Source organism: Ochotona curzoniae, unplaced genomic scaffold (genome assembly GCF_017591425.1).
Source record: "Ochotona curzoniae isolate NIBS_2020 unplaced genomic scaffold, NIBS_Ocur_1.0 scaffold_1852, whole genome shotgun sequence".
NCBI lineage: Eukaryota > Metazoa > Chordata > Mammalia > Lagomorpha > Ochotonidae > Ochotona > Ochotona curzoniae.
Genome location: NW_024467087.1, coordinates 25,611,214 through 25,635,584, shown reverse-complemented (window position 1 = coordinate 25,635,584; position 24,371 = coordinate 25,611,214). Strand labels below are relative to the sequence as shown.

Genomic DNA, 24,371 nt, shown 5'->3' with positions numbered 1-24,371 from the left:
TGGACTATAACAGTGTTAAGTCTTCTTCCTGTTTGTAAGTACAGGATGTATTTTACTTATTTAGGCTTTTAATTTTTTACAGTCTTTTTTTAAAGACGTATTTATTTTTTATTGGAAAGGCAGATTTACAGAGAGACAGAGAAAAATCTTCTACCCACTGTTTTATTCCCTATGTGGCCACAACTGCCAGAACTGGGCATAATCTGAAGCCAGGAACCAGGATCTTCTTCTGGGTGTCCCACGTGGGTGCAGGGTTCCAAGGCTTTGAGCCATCCTCCACTGTTCTCCCAGGGCATAAGCAGGGAGCTGGAAAGGAAGTGTAGCAGTGGGGACACAAGCTAGTGTACACATGGGTTCAGAGGTCTAAACAGTTTTACCACCCTCCGCTGCTTTTCCAGGACCATTAGGAGGGAGCTGGAAGAGAAGCAGAGTGGCTGGGAGTTGAACAGTTGCTCTGATATGGGATGCCAGTATTACATGTGGTGATTTGTAATGCCAATCTTGGAATTTTTTAGTTTCATTTTTGGTTTGTTTATTGATGAAATATGGAAATGTGACTGCTTTATTTTGTTGCTCTTACACCTTATGACTTTGTTGAAGTGCTTTATTCACTCTAGTAGCCTCTTGAGAATACCTTGGAATTTCTTATGCATAAGATAGAGTCGTCTATCCATAGAGAAAGTTTTATTTATTTAGAATGTGAGTTCATTTTATTTGTTTTCTATTTGATTTGACTTGAATTATCAGCATAATGTTGAGTAGCCGTAGTGAAAATGGGTCTTATTCTTAGGGAGGAAGCTTACAATTTGTTTTTCCCCATACGATTATTTATTTGAAAGGTAGAGTGTGAAACATGGAGAAGAAGGGTGGGGAAAAATATCCGTCTTCTATCTGCTGGTTCACTCTTCAAATGGCTCTGACAGCCATGGCTGGACCAGTCTGAAGCCAGAAGGAGCATCTTCTAGGTCTCCTACTAGGACCCTAGCTGTTCACCATCTTCTGCTGCTTTCCCAGGTCATAAGAAGGGAGCTAGATCAAAAGTGGGGCAGCTGGGACTTGAACCAATCCCCATACGGGATGCTTGTATCACAGGTGGTGGCTTTACATGCTATTCCGCAGTCATTCATCATCAAGTGTGATGTTAACTGTGAATATTTTGTAAGAATCCTCTGTGATGAAGAAATTCCCTCTATTCTTAGTTTGCTGAAAGTTTATCGTGGAAAGAGGCTGATTCTTTTTTGTTTTGATGGGATTAAAAGGCAGGCTTATTTTGGTGCAAAGATGGGTTGCAATTCATGCAGCATTGTTCATAATGTATGTAGGTGAACTTTATGAGAGACATGGGTTTGGCTTCTTTCTTTCTTTCTTTCTTTCTTTCTTTCTTTCTTTCTTTCTTTCTTTCTTTCTTTCTTTCTTTCTTTCTTTCTTTCTTCTTCTTTTTTTTTGGAACCACAGGACACCTAATTTTAAATCTAATTTTCCACGAACTTTCTGAAGTCCCTTGTGCTAGCCTAGGCATGCACTAGGCTGGACTGTCCTGGTTTGTGTCAACACACATGATGTTCTTGCCACAATGAGATCCCCTAGTGATGCATTTTTCAGTGTCCCCCATGTATAACATACTCCGTGGCAGGTCATCAGGCTGTGGCCACCTCCTTTCATCTGTGTGCTATCTGGGCCACTTTCCCATCTCAGCAGTGGAGTTAGTAGCTGCAAAGTCTGAGGGGTACCCTGCCTGCCTTTTATGGGAAGTGTGCCCACCCTTCTCCTGATATGCTGGGACAGACATGCATTGGTTGGTAGAATATAAACAAATGAGGGCAATGGCCTTGCGTCTTTGGATCACAGATGTATCTCACACACCTACAATGCACCCAGTGCTCAGGCGGCGCCTGGTGCAGCTGTGTCCCATGAGTGGGTAAAGCAGGGCTCGTGTTGCAGTGCATAAAGTTGTCGCCTGTGATGCCGACATATCATAAGGGAGCCAGTTCAAATTCTGGCTGTTCCACTTCGCATCCAGCTCCCTGCTAATGGCCTGGGAAACACAGTGGAAGATAGCCCAAGTGCCTGGGCCTCCGCCACCCATGTTGCAGACTGGGGAGAAGCTTCTGGCTCCTAGCTCCTGGCTCCTGGCCATGGTCTCTGTGAACACCTGGCTGTTGTAGTCATCTGAGGAGTGAACCAGTGGATGGAAGATCTCTTCATCTCCACCTCTTCTTCTTTCTCTATAGCTCTGATTTTCAAATAAATAAATCAGTCTTTAAAAAAAAATAAAATCATGTGTGGACAAGGGCCAGGGGCTGCTACGTACCTCTCCTGAAGTCACTTTAGCAACTGACCGACTCTCCCAGCTGAATCCCTGGTGGACTGACAGGGCGAAAGTAGAACTAGAGAACTGTGCAGGAACCTTGTCACCTCCTTCCTCCACCCAGAACGAAGAGGCTGGATTTTTAAAAATGGTTTTTCTGTATTAGTTGCAGGATCAAGTGGCTATGAAACTTTATACTATTAATGAGATATATTAATAGATTTTTCTGATGTTGAACCACAATAGTTTTATTATTATTATTTTTAAAGATTTGCTTTATTTTTATTGAAACATCAGATATACAGAGAGGAGGAGAGACAGAGAGGAATATCTTCCATCCGATGATTTACTCCCCAAGAGGCTGCGATGGTTGGAGCTGCACCAATCTTGAGCCAGGAGCCCAGAGCCTCCTCTGGTTCTCCTATGTGGTGCAGGGTCTTAAGGCTTTGGGTTGCCCTTGACTATTTTCCCAGGCCACAAGCAGGGAGCTGGATGGGAAGCAGGGCTGCTGGGATTAGAACTGGCTCCCCTATGGTATTCCGGCACGTGCAAGGCGAGGACTTTAGCCACTAGGCTACTGTGCTGGGCCCTATTATTATTATTTTTTTACTTGAAAGGCAGAGTTATAGACAAAAAAATCTTACATCTGCTGGTCACTCCCCAGATAGTCAATGGCTAGAGCTGTGTCGATCCAAGGCCAGGAGCCAGCAGCTAGCAACCAAGAGCCAGCAGCTTCTTCCAGGTCTCCCATGTGCAATTGGGTCCCAAGGACTTGAGACAGCTTTCTGTTGCTTTCACAGGCCATAAACAGAGAGCTTGATTGGAAGTGAAGCAGTTGGGACATGGACTAGTGCCCATATGTGATGCCCATGGTAGAGGTGGAGACTTAATCTACTATGCCATTCACCGACCCCAAGATTTACTCTTTTATTTGAAAAGCAGAGTTCCAGAGAGGTGAGCAGAGACAGATAAAATCTTCCATCTTCTGGCTAACTACCCAAATCACTGTAATGGCTGGTACAGGGCCAGGATGAAGCCAGGAACCAGGCTTTTCTGGGTCTCCCATGTGGGTGAAGGGGGCCAAATTCTTAGACCATATTTCCTTGTTTTTCCAGGTGTATTAGCAGAAATTTGGATTGGAAGTAGAGCAGCCAGTGCCCATATGGGATGTCTGTATTGCAGCAGGAGGTTTGTGATACTGCCCCACAGTGCCTACTCCGAGTGTGTACACACACACTCATGCCAGTGGGTGTTGCCTGTCCTGCCAGGCCCACCCCCAAGTCCTAGTTCTCATGCTCATCAGTGGGAGTTGCAGCCCATCAGAGAGGAGCCCACAATCTCCCCACTGGATCCACTCCCTGCCCCAGATCTCACACTCTCCAGGTGGTTCTGTGATCTAGTTTGATAGGATTTGCCCCCAGTCCCAGCACTTTCTAGCTGATGCTGTGGCAAAGCCCAACCCACCTGCCCTTATTCTGACTCCTGCCTGTACTTGATGCAATTGGCTACCCCAGTCTGGCTCTTTCCTTAACCCAGCTCACATGTAGGCCAACAGGTATTTTAGCTCTGCCCAGCCTGGTCTGCCACCAGTTCTAGCTCTCATACTCACCAGCATGAGTGGTGGCCTAGCAACAGAGTCCCCCCTACTCCCCTACCAGGTTTCACCCCCCCACCCCGTCCTGATCTCATATGCTGGTGGGTGTTGCAGCCCAATCTGGCATGGCCTGTCTTACCTCAGCCTTTGCTGGTGGGCACTGTAGCCTGGCCTGACCCGGTCTGCCCCAACTCTAGCTCATACTGGTTGGAGCTGCCACCCAACTGAGGGTATTCAGTCCCCAGTCCCGGTGTTGATGTGAACTGGCTGGTGATATGGCCCCACCAAACCTGTCCTGCACCCCATCCTGGTTCTCAGATCTGCCAGTGGGTGTTATGAATTGGTTCAGCCTGGCCCACCCCTATACCTGAGCCACATGTATGCTGGCAGGTACTGTAACCTTGTCTTCTCTGGACTGCTCCTTGCTTTGGTTCCCATGCTCACCTGTAGGGACTGTGCCCCAACAAAGGAGTTCCCCAAGCTCCTCTATTGGGTCTCCTCTCAGTGGCAGATCTTGCGCATACCAGTGGGTTCTAGGTTTGGGCTGACTTAGTCCACCTCCTGTCCTGGCAGGAACAGCCCTGCCCAATTGGCCCATACTCATCCCGGTTCTTAATTATTGGGTGTTACAGCCCAGCCACACCTTGTCCATAACCAGACATAGCTCTCATGTCCAGTGGGAACAGAAAGCTAGCTCAACCTCTCTTACACCCACTCTGGCTCACCAGTGCATGCTGGAGTCTAGCCCAGTCCGGAATGCTCCAGAGCCTGTCCGCATCCTTGCTGAGGGACACTGCAGCCCAGACTACCACCCCCTTTCTGGTTCCTGTGCTCACCAGTGGGAACCACAACCAGCCAGGTCATCCTTTAAGGTTCCCAACCAGGCCTGTTCCCAGCCATAGGCCTTGCACATGCCAGTGGTTACTCTGACTTAGCTCTGCATAGCCCATCTCCTGTTTTCACCTTTGCCATTGAATGCTACAATCTGGCCTGACCCAGCCTGCTCCCAGTTCCAACTCTTGCTGGCAAGCCTGGCTCTGCCCAGTCTGCTCCCATCTCTGACTCATGCGAACCAGCAGATATGATAGCCTAGTTGGGCATGTCCCGCATTCCAGCCTGGCTCTTGCAGTTGCCAGTGAGCGAAGGTTGGCCTGGCTCTGCGTGGTCCACCCTCTTCCAAAACCACCCCACATGCATGCGGACAGGTGGAGCTACCATGCCTGGTCTGACCAACATCCAGGCCTAAAACACATGTTCACAATTAGGAGTAATGGCCTATCAGGGAGTTTCCCTAGTTCTTCCACCAGACCCAGTTCCAGACCCACTCCTAGACCCAGATTTCATATGTGCCGGTGGGTGCTAGGCCTTTATTGTTCATTGGCTACCCCCTCTGTCCTGCATATGTATGAGTGGTGGATGTTGTGGCCTGGCCTGCCCCACACCGTTCTTGGGTGTATCTGCGGGTGCTGCAGTCTGGACCAACCTGGCCTGTACCCAACACCTGTACCCAGGAGTATCAGTTGTCAGCGTTTTCCATGGTCATGCCGAGCTTCAGCCTGTTACCACCCCCAGCTCCAAGCAAACCAGTTGAAATTGCAGATCACAGGAGTGGGCCCACACATCCCCCACAGAATCTGCTCCCAGACCCAGTTCTCTTGTGTAGTTAGTGCCATGGTCCAGCCTAGCAATACCTGTCTCCTGTTTCAACTCTCATTGGCAAGTACTGTGATCCAGCCCTGTCAGGTTGGCCCCCAGCCCTTGCACCAGTGAGTGGTATTCAGTATTGGTCATTATTAACTCCCCCAGGTCTGCTATCCCTCTAGGGCTGGTGTTTCAGTTTGAACCTTAAAGGTCCTTACGTTTCCCCTTCAAGATCTTACCACCAGGTGGCCTGGGTGTCAATGGCCTGAGCCCTGCTTCCTGGGAGCTCATTCCCAGGGCTAGCCAGCCCCTTCTGGCTCTGAGCATCTGGCAGGCTGATTGGCTCAGGCCTTTAGATCCAAGCCCCGCCCTTGGGACAAACCGATCCACCTGGTTCTGAGCACATGGTAGGCTGTCAGGACCGAACCTCCAGACTGAGCTCTGTCCGGAGACAAACTGACCCACCTGATTCCAAGCCCATGGCCAGCCACGGGGCCCAGGCCACCTGGCTCGAGCCCTGTTGCCTGGGAGCCCACCTTCCTGGATTTTTAAAAAAGATTTATTTTATTTTATTTGTACGGCAGAGTTATATAGAGAAGGAGACACACATACACACAGAGGTCTTTCATCTGCTGACTCAGTCCTTAAATGGCTACAATGTTTGGAGCTGGGCCATGCTGAAGCCAGGAACCAGGAATTTCCTTTGGGTCTCCCATGTGAATCACAGGTAGCCAAGCATATGGACTGTGCTCTGCTGCTTTCCCAGGTGTCTTAGCAGGGAGCTGCATTGGAAGTGGAAGAGCTGGCATTTTACATGGAATGCTAGTGCCACAGGCGGCAGCTTAACCAAATATGGACTTGTTCATTGCCAATAATTTAATGCTTTATGGGGTTCCCAATGCTTAGCTTAATAAAAAATTTAATGTGGATTCAGCTCATATTTGAATAATGGCATACAGAATTTGTTTTCTGATTCTACTATAAAGCAGTGCCGTGATATTGACAAAAACAAAGAAAGGCACATATGTATGTGTGTATTTAGTTGTTAAGGATAAGTATGTACATTTTTTATACTCAGATATTCTGGCAGTCTGTCAGCTACTCTCTTTTTGGACACTAGGGGGAGATCACGATTCACTTTTACTCAAAAATGAATGCAACTTTTTCAAAGAAAAGATGTTTTTTCCATCTTTGAGTCTTGGAACCAATCCTTTCTTTCCAGGGAATTACTGTCCTTCTACTTGGTCCAGAGGCTTTGGAAATCTAGATATGACTGAGAGGATTAATGTTTGAGGACATAATGGCAGCTCAGAGTGTTAAGATCCTTTCACATGTTGGTTAGTCACCAAATGACTGCGATTAGACCAAATGACTGTGCTATAGCTGGAGTCCTGCTAGGCTTCCAGCAGTGGAAGTACTGTGTAGAAGCAGTAGAAGTACTGTGTAGGCTTCCAGCAGTGGAAGTACCTGAGCTAGACACAGGCTCCTTTTCCCACCCTTTCACAACTGGAGACACACACACACACACACACACACACACACACACACACACATAAATATACAGTTATTGTTGTAGGTGGTGGAACCTGAATTTAGTGAGGCAGCCAGCAGTGAAGGAAAGTGTTTTTTTCCAGTTGCTTCCTTCAAAATTCTGTTTCAGTAGCTACATGAGTTTAGTAAGCTAAAAACTGTAACAGGAAAGCAAAGTGAACACTTTCTTGAAGTAGACCCTTTACAATTGTTACGTGATTTTTATCTCTAACTATAGCCATTCCTAGAAAATAAGGAACATGGGAGGGCTGAAAAAAAAAACATTCATCAACCTCAAAAATAAAAATATAAGTTAAAATTCAGTCTCAGAGATTTAACAAGGTGTTCCTTGTACTGATGAAACTCCTTGGGAAATAAAGACATTAGATGAGGCTAGACCCTGAGATACCTGGAATCCTGCAGATGTTGGGGGACAGACCTAGATTCAAGTGATAGAAGTAATTCCAGCTGTGATGGCAGAAAAAAGTACAGAGTTAAGCCTCATTTCTAGCATCACAGGGAGGGTTCCAGAGTGAGTCTCCCATTGACTGATAGGGACATATTTATTTTCCCTCAGCTGTAGGCAACTGCCTAGGTTGCCTAGTATCTAGGCAAGTGTTATACTACTGCTGGGAGAAAAGCAGGCATTCTGGAACTGGTTAATGTCAAATTTGTGTTAACTATACCAGTATGGCAGTATAATTGTCTATTTCTTTCCTTCTTCATTCCCTTCCCTTCCCTTCTTTCTTTTTAAAAAGATATAGGGGGAAGGTGGGGAATGCTGTGTGGGCCATGCCACCCCAGCCCCCAGACCAGGGGTGGAGTGGGGGGAAGTGTTAGGGGAGGCCGAGGACCTATGCGTGGGAGTAGGTGAAGTCATGTTTAGCAGGGGAAGCATGACTTCTGGGGGCTTCCACAGACCAGGCCACTGTACTTGCAGGTAGGTGAAGGAACTGAGATGGAGTAGTTTAGAGGGGGGAAACCAGAGGGCATGTTTGGATCAAGCCAAGACACCTGTCCAAGTAGGAGATCTGGGCTGGGCTTAATAGCATCAGTCACTGCTCATTAGCACTCACGAAACCTGGGGCTGGGGGCATGCCTGGCTGGGCTAGGCCACAGTACTTGCCCATGAGTGTCAGTTCCGGGGGTGGGCCAGGTCCGGCTGGGCCAGAACGCAAGAGAACCAGATTGGGGGCAGATTCTGAAAGGGGCTTGTGGACTCACTTCTGTGGGACTGCAGCTGGTTTGTGTGGAGAGCTGGGGGTGGTGACAGGCCAAGCCAGGAACCTGGCCTGGCAGGGCCAGGCTGGAGTACCCACCGGCACATGCAAACACCAGGACTGAAGGTTGACCATGCCAAGCAGGATTGCTGTACCCACAAACGTGTGAAATCCAGGGCTGCAAGTAGGCCTTTTAGGGAAACTTGGGGAACTCCCCTACTAGGCTGCAACTCCTGTTGGGGAGCACAAGAGGAGCTGGGGGTGGGCTAGGCCAGACAAGCCTGCGGCACTGGTCAGCATTTGTGTGGGCCAGGTCTGGGGTCAGGCAGGGCTGGGCCAGGCCGCAACACACACTGGCATGTACCAGAGCCTGGACAAAATGTGGGCCATCCCAGCTGGACTGGGCTGCAAGACCTGAGACTGCAGGCAGGCCATGCCAGATTGGGTCAAAGTACCTGCCAGTATATGCAAGAACTGGGGCTGGGAATGGGCCTGGTAGAGGAACTCTGGGGATTCTCCTCTTAGGTTGCATCTCCCACTGGTGAGTTTGAGAGCAGCATCTGGGGCTGGAAGTAGGCTTGGCAGGGAACTTGGGGAACCCTATTAGTTGGCAGCTTCTGGTGAGCATGAGATCTGGGGCTGGGGGAAGGCCAGGCCAGGCTGGGCTGCAGCACCTATCAGTGTATGTGTGATCTGGGCCTGTGGGTGAGCTAGGCTGGTCCTTTCTCAGCATATACTGGCATGAGTGAGAGCCAGGAAGGGCACAGGCCAGGCAGTTTGGGTCACAACACCTCCCAGTTACTATGAGGGCTGAGGGTGGGTCACGCTGGACTAGATTGCTGCACCCAGCTGTGAGAGCTGCTGGGTCTGAGGCTGGTTCAGGCTAAGCCAGGTTGTAGCACCTATTGACGAATGCAGACACAGGAGGCAGGCCATCTCAGATTGGGCCACAGTATCTGCTGGCATGTGCAAGACTCCGGCCAGGGAGAGGCCCTGTTAGGGGAACTACAGGGACTCTCTTGCTGGGCTTTTACTTCCACTATTGAATGTGAGAGCTGGCACTGGGGTGGGCTAACTGGGCTAAGCCACAGTACCAGCTAGTGAATGCCAGGACTGGATATCAGTCATGTCAGGCTGGACTGCAGTATTCCCTGGCAGGTGCAAGATCTGGGCCTAGGAGCACCCATGACAAGGAAACTGGGCATTCCTCTGCTAGGCTGTTCCTCCATGGTGAGCACAGGAACCAGGGCTAGGGGCAGGCCAGGCTAGAGAAGATGCCAGTACCTGTTGGCATGCGTGCCTGGGTCAGGCTGAGCTAAGCCTGAGCACCCATGAGTGTGCTTCAGAGCTGGATAGAATATGGACTAGGCTGTAGCAGACACTGGTATGTGGAAAAACTGGGGCTTAGGGTGAACCTGGTAGGAGTTGTTGGGGATCAACTGATTAAGCCATGTGTGGCACCTTCTGGCATATGTGAAAATAGAGTTTTTAGTGGGCTGGCTGGGCTGGGTTGGGCTCCAGCACCCATTGATTTTGTGAGAAATGGGGCTGATGTGGGGCTGGCATGAAACTGACCAGGCAGCTATATCCAACGGTATGTATGTTGGTTGGTACAGTGACAGACCACACCTGACTCTGCACTAGCTGGTACACACAGGAGTCAAGTTTGAATTCACCCCAGGCCAAGTTTCTTGGGGGATTTCCAAACTAGACTGCTGGACTCAGACCCTGGCCACCCTGGAAAGTCACAGGATTTGTGATCCAACTTTAGAATGCAAGTATTGGGACTGGACCTCTTCAGTTGCTGATGCCTGTGCCATGAACAGCATGCCTAGATGCACATGGGGGACATGGAGGCCAGCTAATGTAGGCCAGCAGAGGACATCGAGTGCCTCGTCAGAGGATGGAAAGCAAAACAGGTTGGACAATTCTCCTGGCCAAGCTAGCAGCATGTTCCTGAGTCTACGGCTGCATTAAGGTGGACTGTCAACCAACTGACCTTGGAAAGATTTTCTCAACCTTGAATGATGAAACCAGCAACTTCTCAGGGCTATCAAAACCACTCAAGTAACACTCTGGGAACACTCTTGCCCACCTGGGGGTTTCTAGGGTGTCACCAAAGGACCGTGCCCCATCCTCAGGTGCTGATGTAGTTTGATAGCAAGGAGTGATTTCCTCGCTCTCTTCCACTGCAGGCACAGGACAGAAAAAAAAAAAAAAGACTGAAACATGTGTCCCATGATACTTCCTCCATACCTGAGCTTCCTCACCCTCATTGTAGGCCCCCATGGGCATGCATCCCTCTCAATTATTTAAATGACAGTAAAAATAGAATAAAAATTTATTTTGTTGGAAATAAAATGAAACTTATTAATTTTTATCAGAAAGGCAGATTTACTTAGAGAAGGAGAGATAGAGAGAAAGATCTTCTATTGATTGGTTCACTCCCAAGAAGTCTACAATGGCTAGAGCTGAGCCAATCTGAAGCTAGGTCTCCCACACAGGTCTCCCACACAGGTGCAGGAACCCAAGGCTTTGGACCATCTTGCACTGCTTTCTCAGGACACAAGCAGGGAGCTCGATGGGAAGTGAAGCAGCCAGGACGTGAACCAGCACCCCCATGGAATGCCAATGCTTGCAGGTAGAGGATTAACAAATTGTACCGTCCTGCACTCTCCCACCCTCCCAAAGCAACTATCCTTAACTGCTTTGATTGCTTTTTGTGTAGCTCAAGATTTAAAAATATCACGTCAACATATTCCATTACAAACACTCCATTTCAGAGTGCCTCTCCCCTGATTGCAGCTTCCCGTGAACACGCATCCTGTGAAGCAGCAGATGGTGGCTCAAGTACTTGACTCCCTGCCTCCTTGAGGGGTGGAGGGGCAGGAGGACCTGTGTTTAGTTCGGACTTCTGACTTTAGTCTGGCCCAGCACAGCTGTTGTGTATTTGAGAGTGAATCAATGGATGAGAGACATCTCTGTGTCTTTACCTCTTAAATAAATAAAGAAATTTTGCATTGATAAAAACCATCACTTTAGGAAATTGCCATCTCCTTGGCTAAGCTTCTAGGAGTCTGGTATTCAGAACAGAAAACGATAGATAGCAAGTGTTGTCAGGCTGACTAAGGGTGTGGGAAGCTTTAGCAATCTGTGTCCCATAGGGTAGGCAGAGAAAAACAATAAGGAGCCTTGGGCAACTGCTAATCAATGAGGCACAGAATCAAAGAACTTGTAGCTGGGCTCCCCTGATAGTGATTTACTGATGAAATCACCTAAAACTTTTTTTGGCCCCCTTTTTAAGAAAAAAAAAAAGATTATAATTATTTGAAACAAAGTTAGAGACAGAGATGGGAGACACACACACACAGAAACACAGGGAGCGGGAGAAGGATGAAAAGGGGAGGGAGGAGGGTAGGGAAGAAGGTAGGGAAAGAGGAGAGAGGAGAAAGAGGAGAGGAGAGGAGAGAGGGGAGAGAGGAGAGAGAGAGAATCTTCCATCCGTTTTTTTTTTTTTTTATTTCCCAGATGGCTGCAGTCTGCAATGGCAGGGCTGGGCCAGGCAGAAGCCTAGAGCCTGGAATTCCATCCAGGTCTCCTAAGTGGGTGACATACATTTGGGCCATCTTCTGCTACCTTCCCAGGTGCAGTAGTAGGGAGCTGGCCAGGACTGGAGCTTGTACTCCAATGGGATGCTGGTATTACAGGTAATGGCTTAACTTGTAGCACTAAACAAGTGTGTGCTTCCTGACAGAATTCATTCCAAAGCCTGGAAGAGAGGTTGCTGGTTGAGGGCAGTGGTGGTGACCAAGGAAGGTAGGAGGCAGGAGGCAGGGCCTTGGGAATTCAGCGCTGGCGATACTGCATTTTCGTCCTACTGTGAGCAACATTGCGGAGCTCTGTGGTTCTCAATCCTGCACATGCATGGCGATCACCTCTAGTACTTTTAAAAATAGAACCACTCTGGAAAATTCTTGGGTGGCATTGTGTTAAAGTTGGACATACCCCATGCTGTACTCTCACTTCTAGGTGCAAAACAGTGTTTATCCAGCAGTCTTACTTTATTATCCTACACCTGCACCCCTCACTGGCCCCTAGTATCTGGAGCCTTTTTAGACATAATTTTCTTTACTATGGTCACCCATCCATGAAAATTTAATATCATAGATAAATTGTGTATTTGGTTGTATTATTTATGTATTATGGCCTTTTGCACCCTGATGTTTGGAGGGTCACAGATCTGGAATATCTAAGATCTGATTTTTGTGCTTTGTTAAGAGGCTGCTTTCATCCCCTTGAGGGAGCTGTTGCTCTCCTTGAAATTGCATGATTTAAAGATGAAAAATAAGGGCCTCCACCCTTCAAAAAGGCATATATAAGAAATGTTCTTAGTATCTTTGTTCATATTTGCTTTAAACTGGAAACTACCCAAATGTGCACTGACTGGTGAATGGTTAAACTGTATGTCCATACAATTAAAATACTGGATGTCATAAGGAAGAATGAGGCATAGATTCACACAATTGTGTATCTGGTGAATTTTTCTGTGAATGTAATTAAAAAGATATTTATGTCCAACTCTCCTCCCCCACTCCCATCTGCCTGCAGCTAGAAGCCGGAATCAGAACCTCTGGGAGCAGAGAAGTGGTGAGTTCCTCCACCTCCCCAGGTAGTTGGAGTGTTCACATTAAAGGCAAGAGATGCTGGCTTGGTGGCAGGAGCATGGGCTTTAAAAGCAGAGAGTGTGGGTACAAGTTGTGTCTGTGCCATCTACTACTTGTTGGGTCTCTGAAACTGTTGAGAGAACGAAGTGAGGTGTCCCACGATAAAGGAAGTGTTCTATAAATGCTGCTTTGCAAACGCTTTCCCCCTCACACCACTGTGGGTAACAGCAAGAGTTTAGCAATTGCTGCAACTACCATCACTCCCAGGATTCTTGCCCTAATGGATGGGTTTCGATACACACCAATTGCCTGAATTATTTCATTTGGGTGTTGTGTTCCAGGCTTTCTCTAACTGATAACACATGTGGAATGTCTTCATGAGTGATTCACTTTGTAAGCCTGTGGTATTTCTATCCCTCACACTCCTACTCACTCTATATCTTTGCTCTCCTGTTTCCTAATCTCTCTCATTATCAAAGCAGAAGAGGAGCGTATCAGACATTAAAATGTATTATATGAAGCAGTTGGCCATTTGCTTGGTATGATTGGTCTATGCAGTGTATGTCTCTTGAAGTATCACACTATACACCATAAAATGTATAGGCATTTCATGTAAGCTCCCAAATTAAAAGAAACACATTAAAGAGATAAAAATCTTTATCTACAAAAAATACACTGGTCATATTGTAGAAGCTAAAAAGATTGTTCACAGAGAAAGGTGGGAGATAACAGATCTGTAGAGGCTGGGAACGCACAGGAGAAGGAGGAATAGAAGTTGGACAACAGGGCCCAAAATACTGTTAGGTAAGGGGGGGCATTAGTGTTAATGTTCTATAGCACAATAGGGTAACTAGAGTCTATAAGGGTGGGCATTTTGTGCAGCAGTTAGGATTCCATTTAAGAAGCCTACATCCCATGTCCAAGTGTCAGGGTTCAAGTTCTGTCTCCACTCCTGATCTAGTTTGCTCTTAATGTGCACCCTGGGAGGAGGGGATGATTCAAGTACTTGGATTACTATTATTTATGCAGGAAGCTTACAATGAGTTCCTGGCTCATGGTTTCTGCCTTGCCAAGCCTCAAATGTTGAAGACAGGAAGTATACCAGCAGATGGGAGAGAATTTCTCTCTCTTTCCTCTCTTTCAAATTAATAAAAACCACAAAATAACTAGAGGAGAAGAGTTTGAAGGTTCCCAACACATACTACAAATGATATTTGAAAAAAAGAGAGGAAGTATTAGTAATCCTAATTTGATCATTACATATTGTATATGTGTATCAGATTATAATACCATACCCTATAAACCTAGATATTTTATGCTCATTAAAATGCACAGAAAAAATAGTTATATAAGTGATAAATACTTGTATATCATTGCTTTTCTACTCTTGCTACCTACCATTATTTGAACATGATTTGACTGCCAAACTCATGAAGGCATTTAACTCCCAAAGAAACAGTTAATAGTACTAACCAAGTGGAGACTTAATTCAATACAGTGTTTAAGAGGTAGGTTTAGGGGATTACCTAATATTGGTAATCCTTCTGAGGGGGCTGGTTATAAAAACTCAAGGCAGAACTGACCAGGCAGCTGTATCCAACGGTATGTATGTTGGCTGGTACAGGTGACAGACCACACCTGACTCTGCACTAGCTGGTACACACAGGAGTCAAGTTTGAATTCACCCCAGGCCAAGTTTCTTGGGGGATTTCCAAACTAGACTGCTGGACTCAGACCCTGGCCACCCTGGAAAGTCACAGGATTTGTGATCCAACTTTAGGATGCAAGTATTGGGACTGGACCTCTTCAGTTGCTGATGCCTGTGCCATGAACAGCATGCCTAGATGCACATGGGGGACATGGAGGCCAGCTAATGTAGGCCAGCAGAGGACATCGAGTGCCTCGTCAGAGGATGGAAAGCAAAACAGGTTGGACAATTCTCCTGGCCAAGCTAGCAGCATGTTCCTGAGTCTATGGCTGCATTAAGGTGGACTGTCAACCAACTGACCTTGGAAAGATTTTCTCAACCTTGAATGATGAAACCAGCAACTTCTCAGGGCTATCAAAACCACTCAAGTAACACTCTGGGAACACTCTTGCCCACCTGGGGGTTTCTAGGGTGTCACCAAAGGACCGGGCCCCATCCTCAGGTGCTGATGTAGTTTGATAGCAAGGAGTGATTTCCTCGCTCTCTTCCACTGCAGGCACAGGACAGAAAAAAAAAAAAGACTGAAACATGTGTCCCATGATACTTCCTCCATACCTGATACTTCCGCCATACTTCCTCACCCTCATTGTAGGCCCCCATGGGCATGCATCCCTCTCAATTATTTAAATGACAGTAAAAATAAAACAAAAAAATTTTAAATGGTTAAATCAAGCCATTGGTCTCTGTTGGCTTGCTGTTTGATTATTCCTCCATGCCTGCTCCTTTAGTACCACCCTCCAGCTACACCAGACAGCCAAATCGGTGGGCTTGCCCAATCTTGGAAGCTCCAAAGCTGTGTGCCAAAATAAACCTTTTCATAACTGTGAAATTCTCAGTTATTTCACTGTAATGATGAAAACCTGATGAACACCCTCCGTTACATTGGATCAGCCATGGCTGCTGGAAGTCTGTCTCTAAATCTCATTTTCTCTAATTTCTCATAGCTTTCTCTGCCTTGCAAATGGTAGCCTCTTCCGTTAGACTCTCTTCATAGGCTCCCAGACTGTAGTTTTGTTTCTCAAGACGTTTGCCGTTATTTTAGCTTGCATCAAATCGTTTTTTGGTCTTGATAAAAATTATTTTCATTATTTGAGAGAGGGGTCTGCTGGTTTACCTACCAAATGTTCGCAATTACTTGGGCTGAGTCAAGCCCAAGTACTTGGAGCCTAGTACTTAATCCAGGTCTCCCATGTTGGTGGCCAGGACCCAAGTACTTGAGCTATCATGTATTGCCTCCCATTAACAGCAAGCTGGAAATGGAAGTGGAGCCAGGACTCGAACCAGGCACTCAGATATGGGATATGGGTATTTCAAGTAGCATCCTAACTGCTGTGTTAAATGCCTGCTCCTAGTTTTTTTAGAATATTACTTTCATGATCTATCAGAACATATTTCAGTATTATTTCTATATCTGAAAATGGAATTTCTTTTTTCCCCCTTTCCTCCCTCTCTGTCTACCATCTTCCTTTCCTCTCCCTTCCTTTCTTCCTCATACTTTGCAAAATTTTTAACATTTGAGTTGAGTATTAATTTTATACATGTTTTTGTATCTGGCTTATTTTAGCCATAGTTTCATCACTTTGATTCATTTAAAAAAAAATATGTAGCTATAGTTCACTTGCAAGATTGTCATTGTTTTACTGTATCATAATTCAGTTATTCATTGTATTGTTGAATAACATATGGGTTATTTCCTGTTTGGGGGGAGTTAAGCTCCAAGTTGTAGATTGGGAAAAAATGATGGATTTTCTGAGTGAATGAGTTTGTATGGTGATCATGGCATGTAAAATAAATGGATGCAGCATAAGGCCACAGAAGAAAGGAAGAAGAAGAAATATGTCCAAGTTGGAGACATTTCTTTGTTGACTATAGGGGCATATTGCATGGCACCCAAGATTCAATAACTAAGAACCTTATAACATTCAGGGGAAACAAGTTTGCTAAAAGAAAATTGCTTGGACAGTATTTTACCACCTGCTTTCATGTATCACAAAGAAAGGAACAGGGGAGATCAAAACCAGAGTGTTTGGAGTCAGGCCTTTCCTGTGAGTGTCTGGATTCCCGTCGCTGTTCTGGTCTGCTGCGCTGTCTTCTGGCTTCTGCATCCTGTGTGCTGAGGCTCCAGGCATCTGCTTCTGGGCTCGAGGCTTCATTGTTCCTTTCCAAGGCCTCTCTTTTGTCTTGGCTTCTGCTCAAGGTTCTTTTCGGGGTCTTTCTTTTACATTCAGGGAGGGCAAACATCAAAAATCTGTTCCGTGTGTGTGTGTGTGTGTGTGTTCATGTACACGTGTGAATAACTAGGGCTATGTTTGAAATCTTTGGATAGGATTGGGGATGGTGAGTAGATGTGTTTGTTAGGTTAAGTAGTCTCAGTCATTTTTTTTTTTTTGCAAAAAAGATCCAGAAGTAGGTAGGAATATTTGAATTGAAAAAATTATAAAATCATTGCTTTGGAAAAGATGTTACCAATAAAAATGACTAATGACTGATTTAATGTAAGTACTTCAAGTGATAAAAACTATAAAGCACAATTCATAAAACAGAAAAGGACATGGATAAGCAAATAATGGAACAGGAAATCCAAATGGTCCATAAATCAGTGCAAAGATGCTAAACTACTTTAGTTATCCAAGAAATGCAAAATAATAATAATACTTTTGAGCTTACAGTTTGGAAAATATTAAAACTGAGTTAACGTTTACTGCTGGCAGAGATCTGCAGAAATGGTTTTCATACATTGCTGGTGCAAGTGCTATTTTTAAAAACCTTTTAGTAAAACGATTTTATAAAAACATAATTTCGGGGCCCGGCGCGGTGGCGCAAGTGGTTAAAGGTCCTCGCCTTGCACGCCCGGGATCCCATATGGGCGCCGGTTCTAATCCCGGCAGCCCCGCTTCCCTTCCAGCTCCCTGCCTGTGGCCTGGGAAAGCAGTGGAGGACGGCCCAAAGCTTTGGGAACCTGCACCCGCGTGGGAGACCCGGAAGAGGCTCCTGGCTTCGGATCGGCATAGCATCGGCCCGTTGCGGTCACTTGGGGAGTGAATCATCGGACGGAAGATCTTCCTCTCTGTCTCTCCTCTCTGTATATCCGCCTTTCCAATGAAAAAATAATAAAAATAAATCTTTAAAAAAAAAAAAAAAAAAAAAACATAATTTGACTCATGGAACTTCTGATAATACAGTAAATAGATACAAAAGCTTTAGTATAATAGTAGGTAAGAAAATCATGCCAGTTATTTCTCTATAATGACAGCATATTGGAAATATCTTTAATTTCCCTCTAGAAGAGAATTATGGAATAGACATATGGCAAATTCATACACATAAGGTATAAAACAGCCATAAAAGGTATTCATCTAGTTCCGTAGTAGTTGGCTTAGCCATATTTCTGCCACAAAGTCTTGAAAGTAGAAAACAAGAGAGAATACAAGATAACATCATACAGCTTTTTAGGGTTTTATATTTGCATTTACTGTTCATTTAACTTTTAAAGCGTTAGTATAGTTGAATATTAAAGCAATATCGAGTAGTGAGCATATTGTGGTTTATAATACTGCACTCATTAATCTACTGCTTCAGATAAAACGGCAGCAGTGACTTATCCACTGGTCCCAGTAAGATTCTTGATGCCAAGAACCTGGGATGATGTTCATCATCCTCATCTGCTTCTCCGTTATGATAGTGCTGCTTTTTCTGATTTGGTTCGAAGTGCATTAGTCTAATCTATTTCATTAATCTTTTCAACTTCCTTTCTCTCAGGGAGAAGTTTTTCCAGCAAAGACAGTTTATCAGGAGAGAGAAAGCTACTCTCAGGTATTTCTCCTTAAGTTCAATGATTAGGTGATGCTTTTCAGAAGGTCTAGGAAAAATTGGCATACTTCCATTTGGCCCGCACTTGGTATCTCCATGCTTGACAATCTGACCTGGGTGAAAGGTGTTGATTATGGCTTGGTTGTCAAGCATGGAGATTGACTTTTGAAAACCACATCATGTTCCCACGTTGATAAACTATGTGAACACCATCAAACGGAAAAAAAAAAAGAAAGAAAGAAAAAGAAAAAATCATATAATGCTTCAACCAAGTGTATGTCAATACCCATAAAAAGTTCTTCTTGTCCAGAAAAAACAGCATGGTCCTTCTGGTCTAACACTTCTGGATACAGTCCTCGTTCTTGGTTCCCTTCACCATGGAATGTTATCTTTCATGCCTTTGTCCATATGAGCTTTTGGAATTTTTTGTCCCAAACCATTTTCTTTCAGTTGAGGCTTTTACATCTCTCTTTAGGCCTGATGAGTTCTCTGTGGTCCTGACATCCCATGCATGCAGATTGAATTTGCTGAGCCATTTCCGGTCCTATCTGATGGATTCTTATTTGCATTCCAGTACGTGGGCAGTTGGGACAGCAGACCCCTTTCTTACTGCCTCGGCTTTCACATTTGTCACAAATCACACTGCTCTGCGGAGCTGGTTTCCTCATTGCACCACTATGGGCGTCTTCTAAGGTTAAGGAGAGCTGATGTGCACTAATTGTGCCTCAGTTCTCTCTGCGTCCTGCCCCCTCCTTCTCCAAAAAACATAGAAAAGATGTCCATGGGGGAGCCAGAACTAAAACTGGCACTACCCCCTCCCTTAATTGCTTGTTCTCCTCCTTTGTCCTAGAATTCCTCTTTGTCAGGATCAGAAACAACTTTCTAAGCTTTAGAAATTTGTTTGACCTTTACTCTCCATTTGGATTCTGATCAGGGTGGTGCTTCAAGGCCCATTTTCTGTAAATCTTTTTCAGGTTTTCCTGAATGGTTTATTTCACCATTTCATATAGCTAATGAGGGTGCTGAGGCCTCTGTGAGGGGTAGGTAGGAGTCTGTATCATGTGCAGCTAGCAGCACTGGCAGCCTCTGCTCTTCTTTGTCTCACTGAGGGTCCAAAAAGATACATGATACATTTGATATGCACCAACAGGAAACTATAGTTATTTTAATTGATGAAAGCAACCAAGGAAACAAAGAGACCTAGATTCAAAATCTGGATAGAGCCTTATTATTATTGTTGTTGTTGTTCTAAATTTTATTTATTTATTTGAATGATTTGAAAGGCAAAGATACACACACATAGAGAGAGAGAGAGAGATCTAAAGAAAGAGATCTAAAGAGATCTTCCAACCACTGGTTCACTTCTCAGATGACTGCCAAAGCTGGGCTGAGACAGGCCAAAGCCAAGAGCTTGGAGCTTCATCTAGATTTCCCCTGTGGTGGCAGGGTCCCAAGGCTTTTGGCCATTTTCTGTTGCTTTCTAGGCCATTAGCTAGGAGCTGGATTGGAAATGGAGCACTGGAATATGAACTATTGCCTATATGGGATGCTAGTGACATAGGCAACTGCCTAACCCATTATGTGACAATGTTGACCCTATATTACTTTAGTTTCCTAATCTAATTATCCCTAAATGGTTAGGGATAATTTTGATACAGTATTAGTGATATATTTCCTTGATTTCGGGATAGTCTTTGTGTATAGACATATACGTATTGAAAAAATATACAAGATAAAATAATTGTCACCATAAAATAGGATTTATTTCTATTCTCACTTATAATCTAATCTAGAACTTGAAATTGTCTTAAAGATTGCCTAGTCCAGTTTTTCTGTGGTGTTTGAAATTCTACAATATTCTTACTAACCGGTATTAAAACTATTGGAAAAATTTAATTTTTTATTTGTATAAAGAGAACAGATTTCATATATTTCATAGGTACAATTCTTTTTTTTAAATATTATTTGTTTCGGGCCAGGCAGTGTGGCCTAGTGGCTAAAATCCTCACCTTGAATGTCCCGGGATCCCATATGGGCACTGGTTCTAATCCTGGCAGCTCCACTTCCCATCCAGCTCCCTGCTTGTGGCCTGGGAAAGCAGTCGAGGACAGCTCAATGCCTTGGGACCCTGCACCCATGTGGGATACCCGGAAAGAAGTTCCTGGCTCCTGGCTTTGGATCGGCACAGCATCGGCTGTTGTGCTCACTTGGGGAGTGAATCATCAGATGGAAGATCTTCACCTCTCTCTCTCTTCCTCTCTTTATATCTGACTTTCCAATAAATAAATAAATCTTAAAAAAATTGTTTTGTTAGGCAGATTTACAGAGAGAAGGAGAGATAGGAAGAAATGTCTTCCATCTGTTGGTTCACTCCACAAGTGGCCACAATGGCTGGATGTGAGCAGATCTGAAGCCAGGAGCCAGGAGTTTCTTCCGGGTCTACCACATGGGTGCAGGGTCCCAATGCTTTGGGCTATCCTTTACTGCTTTCCTAGGCCACGAGCAGGGAGCTGGATGGGAAGTGGAGCAACTGGGACAATAATTGGCACCCCAATTGGGATGTGGTGGTTGGAGGTAGAGGATTAGCCAATGAAGCCATTGTGCTGAGCCTCATAGGTACAGTTCTAAAAAGATAATCATACTTACGTATTTACTCTCTCCATTTTTCAGTCCTTCTTTCTTTGTTTTAATGCTTTAATTTTTATAAAGACATGGTTTTAATAGAGTCTTAAGAACAGGCTTAATTTACCACTAACCATAATATTTAACAAATAAAAAGTATGAATACCACAGTTCCATGGAGTATAAATAAGGGCTAAAGACAGTTTATCACATGGTGTCTGTTTTATTCCTATACATTTGTTTTGATATATATGCCACATATGAGAAAAAACATAAGCTATTTGTTCTTTGGAGCCCAGCTTGTTTCCCTAGGAATAATGGTTTCCAGTCGCATACATTTTGTTGCAAAAGACAGCATTTCATTAATTTCTATGGCCAAGTAATATTACATAGTGTTTGTGTACTATATCTTCTTGTATCCAGTTGTCAGTTGATGAACATCTGGGCTGATTCTATATCTAAGGTATTGTGAATTCAGCTGCAATAAGCCTAGGGTGCAGATGACACTTTGATATGCTGATTTCATTTCATTTGAGTAAATTCCTGGGAGTGGGATGGATAAGACATATGGTAGATCTATTTTCACATCTCTGAGGAATCTCCAACATGTTTACATCCCATCAACAGTGGATTAGAGTACCTTTGAATTTTTTTTATGTACTTTCAGTGATAGGCAATTTGTTACTTTTGAAGGATACATGGTGCCATTTTAATTTGACTGTAATTTCTGGAAGTGACTTGATGATTTTTTGAGAGGTTTCAGCTCTGGAATTCTATGTTGATGAGGGTTTTATTATATTTGGGGCAGTACTACTTAAAACATGGTCTGTGTACCTTCTGTATTTGGGTCACCTGAGAATACTTGTTACAGATGCAGCTTTCTAAGCCTTTCTTCACATCTGCATGACATTAATCATATTTCTACAGGATATAGATGGCAGGGGCTTCATCTGTCGCTTAGATTGGCCTTCTTGTTCAACTGTTTAGTTTGAATTGAATGTGCTTGATGGGAGTGAGATAGCAGGGTGCAGAGAAGGTATTACCTTAGACTCAGAGTCCCTAAGATAACATTGGCATTTGTTTTTCTCTGGAAGCATTTTATCCTGTGCAGATATTTGGTAGGTGGCTGACGTCAAGTTCCATCTCCATTTTTCTTTCCTCTGGCACTATCCTCTCAGAGTGTTCCTAGCCTCCTTCTTAGGATAGTAGGAAAGTAACAGGTCCTCTGCATGTCTCTTTGGAAGCTGCTGCCTTAGTAATGGGGGGGGAAACATTTCTTTTGCCCAATGCTTTATGCAGATTCTCCAGCTTTGGTGTCTGACATCATGAGCTGTTCACTGCTCCATTTGACCATATTCTGGTCCAGACTGATTCTGTGGGAGATGACTTAATTTTGGGAGCCAATGTTTATAGTTACTAAACTACTCAATTTATTTTCAAAATAGTGTAAATTTTCTTACCCAGTCAGGCATCTTATCATGATAAAGATGGCCAATGTAGGTTTGATGTTCCTAATCATTACCAGGAAAAATACAGAGTTTATGAAGTATTTGTCACACTCACTTGCAGTTGATCATCCACACTCAGGAAATAGCTTGTCGTGTCATACTTCAAATATGCCAGGTGAACACTGTGATAGACCATTTGTCCAGAGCAACAGGTGGCATGGAAAGTATAGCTGTGTGGATAGCCTTCTATTTATCATAATTTTCTGATCAGATAGGCATCTGATCTGAAGTCCTGGACAGTCCCCGGCATTAGAAAAGGAAGAGTGCAAAACAATAGCATGTCTTCTCTCCATTGACGCAGTGCAGTCAGTGTACTGAGACAGTTTTAGAAACTGGAGCTTGAAGACTTACCTCTGTGTGAGTAAGCCTGAGGGCCAGATGACTTGGGAAGCTAGTTCAGTTATTTATGCCTGAAGAGAAATGATTTTTGTTAGATGGGAAGATACACAATGGAGGATTTTCAGTACTCATTTTCTTATTCATATTTCAGTTTATTCTGTCAATCAAATTGTTAACATTTTAGAATTTTAAAGACTCACGAGGCTGTACAATATCTGAATAGAGTGTAAAAGGTAAGTTTTGGAAGAGACGTGGTATGAAAGTGCAAAAAGAGAACTTCTGTGATCACTAGGAAGAGTAATCTCCCTTAGTAAATTTATTTTAGAGGTGAGGAAATTACAGACACACATGGGTAGAGTAATTGTTTTCTTTACAAAGTTAAACTACTAATATGAAGATACGTCAACAGCAAAGTTTTGCTAAGATGCAACTGTTTAGTTCACAAGGGGATTAAATCATCAGAATAAAAGAACTTGTCAAGCCAGTGTGGTCTAATTAAAGCTCGTGAAGGGTAGTCAGGTGAGTGAATGTGAATGGACTGGCTTTCAGAACTGGACAAAAGCATTGGTGTGGTTTGCAAAAACAGATGATGATGTCACCATTATGGCAGCAGAATACTTTCCTTCCTTTTCTTCTCTTTTTCTGTTTTCTTTCTTTCTTTCTTTCTTTCTTTCTTTCTTTCTTTCTTTCTTTCTTTCTTTCTTTCTTTCTTTCTTTCGTTCTTTCTCTCTCTCTCTTTCTTTCTTTTTCGTTTTTGGAGATAGCAATGGCTCTGAAAATCATTTGTGTTAGTACCACATAAATCAGTTTAGGGAACTTGTTTACCCCCAAGGTAATGCTGAAATGATAAGCTAGAGCATTTAGAAGGCTTGAGTCACTGAACTGGATTGTCAGTGTGTGATCTGTAGTTGCACTTACTGTGGGCCTCTGAGGCTCACCTGTGTTGCAAGGAATAGCTCAGAGAACAGTGTAGTTCCCTCTTATTTAAGGCTGTACTGGCTGATTTAATAGTAGTGGCAAACTTCCTTTCCTAGACACACACCATGTTCCTCTCCGGGAACGTGCTAGGCTGCAGCATAATTGGGCAGGACACATCAGCCTAGGAAGGACTGGAAGGGAGCAGAGAAGACCCCCTGACCCATGCATTGGAGAGGAAAGGAGAGGTCTGAAATGGGTTATTCAGTGGTAAAATGCGTTGATTCTGGAGGGAGCATAATGTGGCGGTGTGTAGCAAAGACGGCAGAAGCACAACTATTTAAATTTGTTTTTTGGGGTTAAGTGAGGGTTGAAGCAGTTTTGATCTGTGAAGCTTGTGATTCAACAATTATTTTGCTTCTAGGCAACTTTTCTCACCTTGCTGAGGGAGCCCTGTTAGCTCATTCTACTTAAAGTAGCAGTTGTAAACAGTAGCAAGTATGAGCAAGATG

General features: G+C 44.4%; 1 pseudogene; it reads right to left on the bottom strand.

Annotated features, from left to right (window-relative positions):
* Positions 1-18,232: 18,232 nt before the first annotated feature.
* Positions 18,233-22,741, bottom strand: LOC121169496 (annotated as a pseudogene).
* Positions 22,742-24,371: the final 1,630 nt, after the last annotated feature.